General features: G+C 42.0%; 1 protein-coding gene across 2 annotated transcripts in view; it reads left to right on the top strand.

Moving 5' to 3' along the window:
- glis3 (GLIS family zinc finger 3) overlaps nucleotides 1-16,540 on the top strand; it is a 490,617-nt gene that overhangs the window by 265,871 nt on the left and 208,206 nt on the right. The gene's annotated exons all lie outside the window — the stretch shown is intronic.

Below are 16,540 nucleotides of genomic sequence, written 5' to 3'. Positions count from 1 at the left end.
AATACGTAGGCCGTTCGTAATCACAAATGAATTAAGGTTGCTGCTCATAGATGTTGAATTTGCTAGTGATGCCCATTCTTTATTTACAGCAACGCTACTAGATACCAATTAATTTACTTCTAAATCCACAGACACACATGCAGAATTCAGCCTTGGAATCAAATGAAAATGAATCTCAGAATCCTCAGAAAGTAGATCACCTTTGTAATAAGTGAGATGTAAACACTGATCTATTTAGTGTTTAGACATCTTTTCAGAGTGAAATTGTTAGGGCTACCAAGTACAGGTCAGGTCTTGATATTGCTTGCTTAAATTGTTCCTGTTGACTTCCTCTGAAGTAGTTTCAAATTCACAGATTCAAAGAATATTTATTATCAAAAGATGTTTACAATCTTGAGATTTATCTTCACCATGGCCAGCTACAAAACAAAGAAACCCATGGAACCCATTCAAAGAAAACAGCAAACCTCGCTCCCTCCCCATATGTGCAAAAAAATAAATCACACAACCGGCAAAAAGTGAGTGAAGAAACACAGAAAATAAAACGCCAAAACAGAAGAGTCCAGGCTATTCAGTTTAGCCCAGAGTTCAGTATCTGCAGGCCACCCCAATTCAAAGTCGTCCAAAATAGAAACAAAAAAAAGGAGTGACCAGAAATCAGAAAAACATCATAATGTGAGCTACAGAGTTCAATCCACAATTGTGACAATGACAATTAAATCTTGCACAATCCTCTGACCAAATCACAGAAAGAAACGAGAGATCGTTCGAATGTAGGGACCTTCCTTCAGGAGCAGCAAGTGCAAGAGAGAGAGAGAGAGACACTTCATTCGAAGCCTCCAGGAGCACCAGATCACTCAATCGGCCCGAAAACACACCAAAATGTAGATCACAGGCTCCGATAGTAGCAGAAACACATATGAAAGAAAAGGACGATGTAAAAGAAGTGAAAGTAATAGTCTCATGAACAGACTGGAGGATGTTGCCCTTGGTTGCGTTGTTCGCTGGTGCCATCTTCCTCCGGAATAGTTCTCGAAATTGTTAATTGTCATGGTACATAGCGAATGCTTGCAGCAATGCACAACTATTTATTTCATTGTGATGAGTTTTTGGATCTAAGAAAGATATTTTAAATAGAGAGGTGAAATCCTTTTACAAAAATTGCAAACATGCTTAATTTAGCTATTCAATATTCAATTGAATGTGAAAATTCAATACTATTTTTCTTTTATTAAGAGATAGAAACATAAGAAAGATTTTATTGTTGTCCCTATTCACTGGTAGCTTAACTCCTCTTTGCTGCCACCTACCTTCCTGCTGCATCTCTTCCTACTAAGTGTTTCTCTGTTATTCTTTCCCTTCTCTTTCTGTAAGATGGAATGCTCTTTGGCTGAAAAACATTGCTTCCACTGAGGCAAGAACAAATAAATCCATTCACTAAAGAGTTAGATAGTTCAAGTGTTAATCATGGCAGGGATTTGAACATAAGCCCTCAAGTTGGGAGTCCAGTGCTCCATTGCTACAACTACTGACTCAGTGACCTCGTTTCCCATGACCTTAATGATTTGAAGCAAAAACTGTTGAATTTTCTATACACCAACAAGTGTTAAATACTGCAGGTGCTGGTCATCGCACAGCTGTTAAATCATATGTATTGGATAAGAAGAACAACATCTGCTTCACCTACTTTCATCTGCTTCCTCAGTATGGGTGGTCTTGTTATGTTACATTCACCTTTCCTTTACTAAAGATATACTGCTGTGTTTTACATAATTTCATTCTTAATGGTTGATTTTGCTTCAATATGCATTGTTTTATAATTTTGTTTACCGATTGTGTCTACTTGACTGCCTTATTCTTTTATCTTGGGCTCTGTTAGATTTTCCAAGTTCTTCTTGTACCCAAAATAGTTTTCAGGGTTACTCCCTGTTAGCTAGGAGCACTGATGTACAAATGTTCTCCCTTTTCTTCTACATATAAGTTATTGTGCTTTATCACTGTGAGGACCCTTCTCCAGCAGCATGGTTACCTGTAAAACCTTCTATCATAGCTAATTTAAATATTAGTCATTCAACCTTGGTCTCAGACATGTAACTCTAAATGAATGTACCAGAATCTTGGTCTTCAACAGCAAATTATATTTATGTATTATTCTTGGAACATGGAACAGTACAGAACAGGAGCCAGTCGAACCAACTAAAAAGTAAATCAAAAATCCCCCAAAACTAACCCCTCCTACCTACACAATGCTCATATCCCTCCATCTTCCTCATATTCATGTGCCCATCTAAACATCTCTTAAAAGTCTCTAATATATTCGCCTCTACCACCATACCAGGCAATGCATTGCAGGCATCCACCACTCTCTGAGTAAAAGCTTACCTCTCCCCTCTCACCTTCAATGCATGTCCTCTCATATTAGACATTTCTATCCTGGGAAAAAGATACTCCCTATCTAATTTATCTATGCCTCTCATACTCTGATGAACCTATATCAGATCTCCCCTTACCCTCTGCCGCTCCAAAGAAAACAACCTAAGCTTGTCCAACCTCTCATGATAACACAAGCCCTCTGAACCAGGCAGCATCTTGGTAAACCTCTTCTGCACACTCTTCAAAACTTCCTATAGTGGGACATCCAGAACTGTATGCAATACTCCAGATCTGGTCTAACCAGTGTTTTATAAAGTTGCAAAATAACCTCTTGACTTTTAAACTCAATGCCCCAAATAATAAAAGCAAACATTCCACAAGCCTTCTTAACCACCTTATTGACCTGTGTAGCCACTTTTATGGAGCTATGAACTTGGACCCCAAGATCTCTCTACTTAGCAACACTATTACAGATCTTGCCCTTAACAGTGTACTGTCTCCTTACATTTGCCCTATGACACAAAGCTGGGTGGCAGTGTGAAATGTCAGGAGGATGTTATGAGAATGCAGGGTGACTTGGACAGGTTGGGTGAGTGGACAAATATATGGCAGATGCAGTTTAATGTGGATAAATGTGAGGTTATCCACTTTGGTGGCAAGAACAGGAAGGCAGATTACTATCTAAATGGAGTCAAGTTAGGAAAAGGGGAAGTACAACAAGATCTAGGTGTTCTTGTACATGAGTCAATGAAAACAAGCATGCAAGTACAGCAGTCAGTGAAGAAAGCTAATGGCATGCTGGCTTTTATAACAAGAGGAATTGAGTATAGGAGTAAAGAGGTCCTTCTGTAGCTGTACAGGGCCCTGGTGAGACCCCACCTGGAGTATTGTGTGCAGTTTTGGTCTCCAAATTTGAGGAAGGACATTCTTGCTATTGAGGGAGTGCAGCGTAGGTTCACAAGGTTAATTCCCGGAATGGCGGGACTGTCATATGTTGAAAGATTGGAGCTACTGGGCTTGTATACTCTGGAATTTAGAAGGATGAGAGTGGATCTGATTGAAACATATAAGATTATTAAGGGATTGGACACACCGGAGGCAGGAAGCGTGTTCCCGCTGATGGGTGAGTCCAGAACTGGAGGCCACAGTTTAAGAATAAGGGGTAGGCCATTTAGAACAGAGATGCGGAAAAACTTTTTCACCCAGAGAGTGGTGGATATGTGGAATGCTCTGCCCCAGAAGGCAGTGGAGGACAAGTCTCTGAATGCATTCAAGAGAGAGTTAGATAGAGCTCTTATAGATAGCGGGGTCAAGAGATATGGGGAGAGGGCAGGAACGGGGTACTGATTGTGTATGATCAGCCATGATCACAGTGAATGGCGGTGCTGGCTAGAAGGGCCGAATGGCCTACTCCTTCACCTACTGTCTATTGTCTATTGTCTACCAAGGTGCAACACCTTATATTTATCTGAGTTAAACTCCATCTGCCGTTTCTCTGCCCATATCTGCATCTGATTTATATCACACTGTATTCTTTGCTAGTCTTCTATATTATCCAGAACTTCACCAATCATCTGCAAACTTACTAACCCACCCATCTACACTCTTATCCAAGTCATTCATATACATCACGAACAGCAGAGTTTGCAGCACAGATCTCTGCAGAACATCACTAATTACAATCCTCCAGCTTGAATAAATCCATCCAACCACTACCCTCTGTCATCTATGCACAAGTCAGCTCTGAATTCAAACAGCCAATTCACCATGGACCTCATGAATCCTAATCTTCTGAATTAGCCTCCCATGAGGGCCTTTGTCAAACACCTTATTAAAATCCACGTAGACAACATCCATTGCTCTACCTTGTCAAAAAACTCAATCAGGTTGGTAAGACATGGCCTGCCCCACACAAAGCCACGCTGGCTCTCCCTAATTGGCTTAATATGAGCATGGGCTTCCAAATGCTCATACAGTATATCCTTTCCTTAAGAAGCTTCTCCAGCAATTTACAACTGACGTGAATCTCACTGGTCTTTAGTTCCCAGGATTTCCCCTTATTCCCTTCTTAAATAGATGCACAGCATTAGCCACTTGCCAGTCCTCCAGGACCTTCCCTGTGCCTAAAGAGGACACAAAGATACTGGTCAGGGGCACAGCAATCTCATCTCTTGTCTCCCTCAATAAACTGGGGTAAATCTTATTATCCACTTTAATACTCATTAGGAGGCCCAACACTTCCTCCTCCTTGACCTCTAAATGCCCTAACATATTTATACACTCAGCATTGATCTGCCGGTCCTCCATATCCTTTTCCTTGGTAAATACTAAATCAAAGTACTCATTAAATACATCACTCACATTCTCCGCATTCAGGCAAATGCTCCCCTCTTTATCCTTTAGTGGTCCTACCCATCCCATAGTTCTCCACTTGCTCTTGATGTTTATATAGAATGCCTTGGGATTCACCTTAATCCTACTTGCCAATGACTTTTCAATGCCCCTTCTGGCTTTCCTATTTCCATACTTTTGTTCTTTTCTGGTTTCTTTATACTCCTCATCTGCTTCATTTGATCCTAACTTCCAAAGCTTTACACACTTTTCCTTTTTCTTCTTGACTAAATTCAGCACCTCTTTGGGCATCCAAGATTCTCTTAACTTTCCATCCCTGTCCTTCCTTCTGACAGGAACATACCTTTCCTGTACTCTGTGCAATTGATCTTTAAGCTCCCTCCAATGTCTGATATGGACTTGCCAGAAAAAAAGGTGTTCCAAATTAACTCTTTTTCGTTCCTGTCTAATGCCCTACTCCAATTTAAAGCTTTCCCACAAGGAATCCTTATCTATAGCTTTCCTGAAAGATAAAGGGTTGTGGTTACTGTTCCCTAATTACTCACCCACTGAAAGGTCAGTCACTTGGCCAGGTTCATTACCCCACACCAGGACCAGTACAGCCCCTCCTCTCACTGGACCGTCCACATAGTGATTTATTAAACCCTCCTAGATACATAGAAACATAGAAAACCTACAGCACAATACAGGTCCTTCGGCCCACAAAGTTGTGCCAAACGTGTCCCCACCTCAGAAATTACTAGGCTTACCTATAGTCCTCTATTTTACTAAGCTCCATGTACCTATCTAAAAGCCTCTTAAAAGACCCTATCGTATCTGCTTCCACCACCATTGCTGGCAGCCCATTCCATGCACTCAACACTCTCTGAGTAAAAAACTTACCCCTGACATCTCCTCTGTACCTACTCTCCAGCACCTTAAACCTGTGTCCTCTTGTGGCAACCATATCAGCCCTGGGAAAAGGTTAGCAAATACACTTAGCAAATTCTGCTCCATTTAAACCCCTTGCACTAAGAAGGTCCCAGTTTATATCAGGATTGTTGAAATCCCCCATGACAATGATCTTAATATTTTTACACATTTCCTTAATCTCTTTACATATCTTTTCCTCGATTTCATGGTTTCTATTAGGGGATCTGTAGTACAATCCCAACAGTGTGATTGCTCGCTTCCTATTCCCGAGTTCTACTAAAATGGACTCAGTGTCTGAACCCTCTATTATGTCTCTCCTGAGTGTAGCTGTGATATTGTCTTTGATTAGTGGTGCAACTACTCCCCCGCTCCCAACACTTTTAACTCCTTCTATATCTTTTCTAAATCTTCGAAAACCTGCTACATGAATCAGGCATTCCTGCCCCTCTCTTAACCAAGTTTCTGTAATGGCCACAACATCATGGTCCCACGTACTGATCCATGCTTTGAGTTCATCACCTTTAGTTTTGCCTCCTGAAAAACTAGTTTAAACCCTCCTGAATAGCATTAGCAAGACTCCTGGCCAGGACACTGGTTCCCCTCCAGTTCAGGTACAATCTGTCCCTCTGGTACAGATCACCACTTCCCCAGAAAAAGTTCCAGTCATATAAGAGCTTGAAACCAGTGACATCTTTCCCCACCCCAAGTCTACCCTAGTAATTGTTGAGATCATAGACATGCTTGATTACCAAAAATAATAAAGATAATGCTTACAAGTGGCATTCTGAAAGCTAGCAAGTTTAAGAGCCTTTGTATGCCCCTCAAGATAGAGCCACTATTTACCATCTAGAACACGAGGTTTGATGGTCGATAGGGAATATTTAAATTTTGAAGTCTACAGAAGGTTGAAAAGTGTGCATCCTTCTTGCCAGTTTGCCCTCCATAAGGATTCTTCATTGTGATTGGCTGTTTAGTCAACATCATGGCATCACTTGCTGAATGACAGAAATCAACAATGGCAAACATAAATATATTAGTTTAAGTCATAGTATAGCTGCAGTACCCAGACATTGCACCTCAGCTCCTTGTTGTTTCTGATTGGTCTTCTGCAACCTGTTGAGTGTAAAAGCATAGACATGGGTTCCATAGACTGTATGTGTGAAGTGCTGCTTGGAGAGCTGACTTGATTGCCAAGTACCATGGAGAATGTGGCTAGCCAGTCATCTGCAACAGTGTAATGCTTTGGACATTCACATTCAGAATCAATTATTTATCACACATGCATCAAAGCATACAATGAAATGTGCCGTATGCTTTAACAACCAGCACAAACTAAGAACTTGCTGGAGGCAGCCCACAAGTATCACCACACATTCTGTGACAACATAGCATGCCCACAACGCTCTACATCTTGCTTTAATGCTCAGTGTTAATCTAATGCCCTCTTCTTATTATTACCATGGGGGTGGGGTGGTTGGTACAGGAACCAGAGTACACACACTCAAAGTATATAAATATGCCACCATATAGAACCCTGAGATTCATTGTCCTGTAGGTATACTCAGCAAATCTATAGAATAGTAACTATAACAGGATCAATGAAAGATCAACCAGAGTGCAGAAAAAAACAAACAGTGAAAACGCATATATAAATAAATAACAATAAATAATGAACACATGAGATAATGAGATAAAGAGTTCTTAAAGTGAGTTCATTGGTTGTGGAAACACTTGAGTGACGAGGCAAGTGAATGTAGTTGTCCCCTTTTATTCAAGAGCCTGTTGGTTGAGGGGTAGTAACTGTTCTTGAAGCTGGTGCTGTGACTCCAGACAGTCTCGTACCTTCTTCCTGATGGCAACAGTGAGAAAAGAGCATGGCCTGGGTGGTGGGGATCCTGTATGCTGATTCATCGCCACCTTTGATTTGGCCCACAACAGTGGTGTCATCAGCAAACGTTTTTGTGATATTGGAGCTGTGTTTAGCTACACAGTCAACATTTTAGGAACAGTTTCTTCCCCTCCGCCATCAATGATCTGAATGGGTATTGAACACCACCTCACTATTCCTCTTCTGCACTATTGATTTATTTGCAATTTGTAGTAATTTTTGTTTTGCACCGTCAGTGACAATAAATTGATTCTGATTCTTTTGTCAGAACAGTTATCTGGGCATCCATTGTTCTGTAGATAAAGATCCTTTCTTGGGAACAAGGCACTTACAAACAGGCCATTCTGCTGCTTGAGCCTTTACTCCATTCAAGCAGATTGTGGCTGATCTGTATTCCATATAGCTGCCAATACTCCATATATTAAATGATCTTTTAAGCTAAGCATTTTAAGCACGGTAGCATAGCGGTTGGCAAAATCACTTTACAATGCCAGCAATCATAATCAGGCTTTGATCCCTGCCATTGTCTATAAGGAGTTTGTACCTTCTCCCCGTGACTGTGTGGGCTTCTTTCAGGTGCTCCAATCTCCTCACCAATCCTAAAGGCATACAGTAAGGGTTAGTGAGTTGTTGGCATGCCTTGCTGGCGATAGAGACATGGTAACATTTGAAGGCTACCCCCAGCAAAATCCTCAGATGGTGTTGGTCATTGATGCAAAGATAACACATTTCACTGTATGCTTTGATGTTTCAATATACATGTGACGAATAAAGCTCATCTTATACCAGTTCCAAGATGAATTTTCTATGTGGTGCTAAATAACCTGGAAATTAATACATTTCACTCCTAAAAATAAATGATTTCCAGTTGCATAACACTGAAAACAAACTAAGGTTTCTTGCCAACTGTGTTTTATTGTCTATTAACAGATATTAATCCTTTGTTGACCTGTAAATATAAGGATCATATACTTTTAAAGATAGTACAAGTTGGCATAACGCCACAAGATATCCTTTATGAAAAGATGAAATAATACATATCAAATTTATAAAATCATCAGTTATGTTTAATTTGTCTTCTGCATATCTGAAACAATGATAGTTATCTTGATGATTGTTGAAAGGATCATATAAATGAACTACTGGATCAGACCAATAAGAGATAATTATAGTATTAATTTCACAGATGGAATTCAGTTTTCTGAAATCAAAATGATAATGTATGCCATTTAAATTAATCAGTAAAATATACAGTTTTCAATCAAAACTTATCCTTAATTCACTTTTTCTGTACTTTTGATAGATTCGATAAATTTGGTAAATATCCAGAAACTATTATTGGTTCAGCACAGCTCACCTAAGGTTGGCTCCTCCAGCATATTGTATTTCTGCCAGATAATTAGAGGATACTGCATTGATTCTGAATATACTTTTATCTCGTTATGAAGGGGACTACATAACTCACAGATGTTTCCAAGTTTTCCTGAGACACTCTACTACATACAGACATTTCCTGTTGAGAAATTGAAGAAACTCCAAAAGAGCATTAGGGAAGATGAGTTAAATGAAAATATAATATTACATAATATCAAGTAGTGATTTAAAAACCTCAAACATGTAAGTGGAGAAGAAACTTAGGAATGTTTATATTTATCTGTATGCACCGACTATTCAGCACAGCAGTACAGAACACAAGTTTTATAGTAATTAATTAACTTTCTCTTTATATTTCATGTTTTACTGAACTTTTCTCTACTCTGTTAAATATTTGCATTGTTATTATAGTGTATATGTAAGATTTGTCTACATTCAGAATCAGATTCAGGTTTAATATCACCGGCATATGTCAGGAAAGTTGTTAAGCTTGCGGCAGCAGTACAATGCAATACATAATAACAGAGAAAAATGACTGTGTATTACAAAAAAGAAATTAATAAGTAGTGTTCCACCAGCATTTTGTGTGTGTTGTTGTTTGAATTTCCAGCATCTGCAGATTTCCTCGTGTTTAATGAGTAGTGAGGTAGTGTTCATGGGTTCAACATCCATTCAGAACTTGGATGGCAGAGGGGCAGAGGCTGTTCCTGAATCATTGAGCGTGTGCCTTCAGGCTCCTGTACCTCCTTCCTGATGGTAACAATGAGAAGAGGGCATGTCGTTTGGTGATGGGGGTCCTTAATGGTGGACACTGCCTTTTTGAGGCACTGCTCCTTGAAGATTTCCTGGATACTATGGAGGCCAGTTCCCGTGATGGAGCTGACTACGTTCACAACTCCCTGCAGCTTATTTCGATCCGGTGCAGTAGCCCCCCCCCCCTCCCCCCCCCCCACCCATATCAGATGGTGATGCAGCCAGTCAGAATGCTCTCCACACTACAGCTGTAGACATTTTTTTGAGCAAAGTAAGAATTTTTGTAGAATGACCACAAAATATGTAATTGTTTTCCATTGCCAATTGTAGACTAAATCTCTGACACAGGGTGTCAAGTAAACAACTTCTCCCTCAATGTTGCAAAAACAAAGGAGCTGGTTGTGGGTGAACAGGAAGAATAGAGACAGGCTAACCCCTATTGACATCAATGGATCTGGGGTTGAGAGGGTGAACCCAGCTGTGTGGTGAAAAAGCACAACAGCGCCTCTTTCACCTCAGACAGTTGAGGAAGTTTGGTATGGGCCCCCCATATCCTGAGGACTTTCTACAGGGGCACAATTGAGAGCATCCTGACTGTCTGCATCACTGCCTGGTATGGGAACGGTACCTCCCTTAATCGCAGGACTCTTCAAAGAGTAGTGCAGACAGCCCAGCGCATCTGTAGTTGTGAACTTCCCATGATTCAGGACATTTACAAAGACAGGTGTGTAAAAAGGACCCTAGGATCATTGGGGACTCGAGTCATCCCAACCACAATCTATTCCAGCTGCTACCATCTGGGGAAGTGTGTGTGTGTGTGTGTGTGTGTGTGTGTGTGTGTGTGTGTGTGTGTGTGTGTGTGTGTGTGTGTGTGTGTGTGTGTGTGTGTGTGTGTGTGTGTGTGTGTGTGTGTGTGTGTGTGTGTGTGTGTGTGTGTGTGTGTGTGCGCGCGCTTAACTCCTAGTGGATTCTTAGGAAGTGGTATGGCAGTGTAAAAGCCAGGACCAACAAGCTTCAGGACAGCTTCTTCCACCAGGCCATCAGACCAATGAACTCACGCTGACTTGAGTGTACTCTATATTACCTGTTCTATTTATTATAAATTATTATAAACTACTATGATTGTACATTGCGCATTTAGATGGAGACATAACATAAAGATTTTTACTCCTTAATTCAATTCAAATCATTAATCGCTCATGAAAAGTGATATTAATGCCGTGTGCTGTAGCAACCCCTTACCTTTATATATCTTCAAATAATCTGAAAAATTAGATTTCCCTGAGCATAGTAAAAGAAAGGGAACACGATTGAATGAAAGAAAAATATCTTCAGCATTAATCATTGCTGGACCTCAATAACGTCAGCTAACTGGAAACAAAGGAAAACAACTTAAAATTCAGATCTCCTCAAGCTTTGGCTGTGAAAACAGTGAGAACCAGCTGAATTCCGCTTAGCTTGGATCTGCCAATTTTTGAGCGGCAATAAGTGAAACAAGGAGGGAAAAACAAGCTGATGCTACAGATTATGGAATCAATGACATCATTACAAAAGCGGAGGAGGAGTAAGAGTGGTGAAACTTTGTCATTTCCTTTTTTTCCCATCCTAAAAAGCTTTTGATCAGACAAAAAAAAACTTCTATCAGTATTTCATTACAGTAAGAAACTGAAAGTGTATGTAAATTAGACAGATAGTGAAGAATAAGTATAATTGAGTCAGTCAGGAACCTGTGATTGTTTCCAGCAGTCTAATTCCATTCCTATGGTTCTTTTATCTGTTGACATTTGTGATTATTTTAGGAATAAAATATATGTATATATTTATCATCACATCAGTTCTGTGTACTGGAAATTACTTTCACTTCAGCAGTTTTAAAATTCCCTGGATTGACCTATGAACATAATGTGCCGCAGTTAATCAGTCACTTAGATTTTTTTTGTTAGGTCCAGTAATGTTTTGCAGAGCAGGTGGATACTTGTGCTGCTGTCAAATGCACAGTGGGCCCACAGTTGTGGTGACAAATTAGTTTTGACAAACTTAATGACCCCAGACGAGAAGTCTCCAGTGTTGATAGAAACAGCAGAATAATTGGTCAACTCGGCCATGCTAGGAATATGTTAAAATTCCAGATCCTGGCTAGCAGGCCAATTACACATCGAACACTGGATCATTGCCATCACCATTAAATGCCACCAATTCATTAAATATACTAATTAATTTCATTTTATATTAATTTCCCTCTTACTTTCCTCTCTGGCGCTCCTCAGAAGTGTGCAAGATTCTAATAGTATTAGAGATCCTGCATTTTCTACTCAGGTGATCTTGAACAAAGAACTTCCTGAGAACAGCCACGGCTGATCTGATTTTGTCTGCCTCACACACTGTATGCACCAATTTTCCAGGAAGAGTTACGAGTAACAGTGTGGAACAGGACATCTGAATCTTTGTTCACATCTGAATCTTTGTCACATGGTGCGAGCAGAATCATCTGCAGCTTAATGTGAAAAAGACTAAGCAGCTGGTGGTGGACCTGAGGAGGGCTAAGGCACCAAAGACCCCTGTTTCCATCCAAGGGGTCAGTGTGGACATGGTGGAGGATTACAAATACCTGGGGATACGAATAGACAAACTGGACTTGTCAAAGAACACTGAGGCTGTCTACAAGAAGGGTCAGAGCCGTCTCTATTTCCTGAGGAGGCTGAGGTCCTTTAACATCTGCCGGATGATGCTGAGGATGTTCTACGAGGCTGTGGTGGCCAGTGCTATCATGTTTGCTGTTGTGTGCTGGGGCAGTAGGCTGAGGGTAGCAGACACCAACAGAATCAACCAACTCATTCATAAGGCCAGTGATGTTGTGGGGGTGGAACTGGACTCTCTGACGGTGATGTCTGAAAAGAGGATGCTGTACAAGTTGCATGCCATCTTGGACAATGACTCCCATCCACTCCATAATGTACTGGTTAGGCACAGGAATACATTCAGCCAGAGACTCATTCCACCGAGATGTAACATTGAGCGTCATAGGAAGTCATTCCTACCTGTGGCCATCAAACTTTACAACTCCTCCCTAGGAGTGCCAGACACCCTGAGTCAATAGGTTGGTCCTGGACTTCTTTCCACTTGGCATGATTAATTTATTATTATTTAATTATTTATAGTTTTATATTGCTATATTTCTTCATTATTCTTGGTTGGTGCGGCTGTAACGAAACCCAATTTCCCTCGGGATCAATAAGGTATGTCTGTGCGTCTATCTGTTCCTCTGAAAGCCTGAAATCAAAATCCAACTCCAGATCTCCAGTACCATCCAAACCAAAATCCATTGACCCCTTTACGTAGACTGATTTCATTTCCTTTTCCAAAAGACACAATAACAAGAGATCTAATAGAAATTACTGTATAATACTAATAATTTTTGATTACACGTTAATAGGAAATTATCTTTTTGATTTATTACATTGCAAAACATTAACAATGTGGCACAATAAATTATGAACTGGTTCTTACAGAAATGGACTGATGCATTTAGAGAAAATCTATAAGTCATACTTGTTTTATAACAAGACATAGGATAAGAACAATCAATCAGTACTGATCAAAGTCAATAAATAATAGATGGCCACTGCCCTACCTTTGACCTTTCACAAGCTTAATACCTTACAATAATTACACTTAATTATATATGACACTAATAAAGTGACGTAAGATGATTGAAACCTCTCTCTTCACATGTGAACTTCTCAGAAGTCTGCTGCCTTTGGGAAATTTACAAGTCTGGTTTTGTAGAATTGGTGAAGTGATGCAATCTTAGAAAAGAATCATTTCATGTTATATTTGAGCCATTGCAATCACATAGTTCTCTAAAAGTTCTGCCCATTATGTACCATTCCTCTGCTTTTCTCCATATCATTCTGTTTTTTGCTTTTCTAACTATTTAAACTTTTCTGAAACTTATCTACCACCTTCTACCATTGATTCTGTTACGGCTCTCGATATCCTAACTACTTAAAAATGTCTTCTGGTGTCTTCACCTTTGACTCGACTAGGTTCTAAATGATGAATCATAAAACACCAGAGATTCTGCAGATGCTGGAAATCGAGAGTAACCACAGAAAATTCTCGTGAAACTCAGCAGGTCATGCAGCATTTATGGAAAGGAATAAACAGTCCGTCCACATTTTTGGTCCAAGACCCTTTTTCAGGACTGGAAAGAAAAGGGCAAGAAGCAGGAATAAGAAGGTGGGAGGGCTGTGGGGAAGGAGTACAAGCTAGAAGGTGATAGGTGAAGCATTGAGAGGAGGAAGGTCAGTGGGTGCGGGAGGGAGAAGTGAGAAGCTGGGGGCAATAAGCAGAATAGGTAAAGGGCTGAAGAAACAATCTTACAGGAGAGGAGATTGGACCGTAGGAGAAAGGGAAGGAAGAGGGACACCAAAGGGAGGTGATAGGCAGGCAAGGAGAAGAGAAGAGGTGAGAGTGGAGCCAGAATGAAAAGTGGAAGAAAAGAGAAGGGGAAGCGAGGAGAAATTACCAGAAGTTAGAAGTCAATGTTTATGTCATCAGGCTGGAGGCCACCCAGATGGAATGTGTGGTGTTGCTTCTCCAACCTGAAAGTGCCCTCATCTTGGCAGTAGAGAAGCCCATGGAACAGGAGTGGGAATGGGAAAATGGCTTGCCACCAGGAGCTCCTGCTTGTTGTGGACGGAGCGAAGGTGCTTCTTAAAGCAGTCTGATGTAGAGAAGGCCACACGGAGATGACCCCAAAAGACGCGCAGGTGAAGCGTTGCCTCATCTGAAAGATCTGTTTGGGGCCACGAATGGTGGTGAGGGAGGGGGTGAATGGACAGGTATAGCCTGGATAAGTGCGAGGAGGGAGGTCAGTGTGGAGGAACTAATGGGCAAGAGGATCTCGGAGGGAGTGATCTGTACAGAAAGCAGAGAGAGAGAGAGAGAGAGAGAGAGAAAGGGGGAGATGGTAGGATCCTGTTGGAGATGGCAGAAGTCATGGAGAAGGATGGACTGGTTCTGGAGGCTCATAGGGTGGTAGGTAACTGGTGAATTGTTTCAAAGGTACACTTAATATCAGAGAAATGTATACAATATACATCCTGAAAAGCAAGAATGTCGATGCGGATGCTTTGTCACGTCGGAAGCCTGGGGAATTGGAGACGGACGAGGAGTGGGAGAGCATTCCTGCCCCTGGAGTGAAAACCATGTGTCAGTTTGCTATCACCGTGAAAGCCGAAGGAAGGGGGAGGCCACATTGAGCAGTGGACCGCTTGGGGGCTTTTGATGATGCCCTGCCTCAAGTTCACTGTGACCTGACTGCACTGCGGACTGAACAGTTGCCGGAACTAAGTCTGGGGGAAGTGGCAGCTACTCAGCGAAATGACCCAGGCCTTGGCACTGTGTGGAGGGCAGTGGAGAAGGGGAATGAGGCATGGGCAGAGAAGGTGAAACACACTTCTGTGCCTCTGTTATTGAAGGAATGGCCTCAGTTAAATTTGAAGAACCAAGTCTTGTACCAGGTCACGGCACCTCCGGACCAACCCCAGCGTTGGCAGCTGGTCATGCCTGAGGAGTATCGGAAGACTGTGCCTCAGGCACTGCATGATGATTCCGGGCACTTGGGGGTGGAAAAGACCTATGGATCACTCAAGGACCGGTTTTACTGGCCCTGGATGAGGGGGGAGGTTGAAGAATACTGTAAGAAGTGCAGTGGTTGCATCAGGAGGAAGACCCTGCCTCCTTTGTCGCACTTGCAGAGTGCGGGACCCCTGGACCTGGTGTGTATGGATTTCCTGTCGATTGAGCCAGACACCAGTAACACTGCGAATGTCTTAGTCATCACAGATCACTACACTCAATATGCTCAGGCATTTCCCACTAAGGATCAGACAGCGACTACAGTGGCGAAGGTGTTATTGGAGAAGTACTTTGTTCATTATGGCCTCCCCAGGTGGATCCATAGTGATCAGGGTCGGGACTTGAGAGCCGGCTTATCCATGAATTACTGACTATGCTTGGGGCTGAGAAATCCAGGACTACCCCCTATCACCCTCAGAGTGATCCTCAGCCCGAGAGGTTTAACAGGACACTGTTGGATATGCTCGGGACACTGGAGATTGGCCAGAAAAGTAAGTGGAGTTGTCATATTGGACAATTGGTTCACTGTTATAATTGTACTCGCAATGACACTACAGGGTACTCACCTTATTATCTGATGTTCGGGCAGGAAGCAAGGTTGCCCATTGACTTGTGTTTTGGGACTGAAGCGGGTGAATTACCTGCGAAGCCCTATCTGAAGTATGTGTCTGATATGAGGAGAGAGTTGAAAAGGGCGTACGAGTTGGCCGAGGTGGCGGCCACCATGCAGAATCAGTGAAATAAGAGGAGATATGATCAGAAAGTGAAGTTCGCTCAATTATTGCTGGGCAACCGGGTCCTTCTACAGAATTTAGGACTACCCAGTAAGCACAAGTTGGCAGATCGATGGGCGGCCACCCCCATGTAGTAGAGGGCCAGATGTCGAATCTACCTGTTTACCGGGTGAAACCCGAGGATGGGAATGGGCCTGTCAAGGTACTCCATCGGAACCACCTGCTGCCCCTGGGTCAAGCAGTGCAGGTGGACAAGGAGCCCGAGTGGGAGGTTACGCCTACTACGAGGACTCTACGAGGGCGCAGGGCGAGGGAAGAGCCCACTGCAGAAGAGACGGGACCAGTCCACCCCGGAAAGGGATACCGATTCGGAAGACGATGATTCAGACATGTGGCCCGTTTCCATTCACTAATTCTCCAGTACTGGAAGAGGAGCTCCTGGCCCTTCCCCTACTGAGTTAGGTGAGAGGAGGGAGGGTGATGATGGGCAGACTGAGATGCAGCTGGCATT

This window comes from Hemitrygon akajei, chromosome 2 (genome assembly GCF_048418815.1).
Source record: "Hemitrygon akajei chromosome 2, sHemAka1.3, whole genome shotgun sequence".
Taxonomy (NCBI): domain Eukaryota; kingdom Metazoa; phylum Chordata; class Chondrichthyes; order Myliobatiformes; family Dasyatidae; genus Hemitrygon; species Hemitrygon akajei.
Note: the sequence above shows the minus strand (reverse complement) of the source record. Positions and strands in the feature narration are given on the sequence as shown.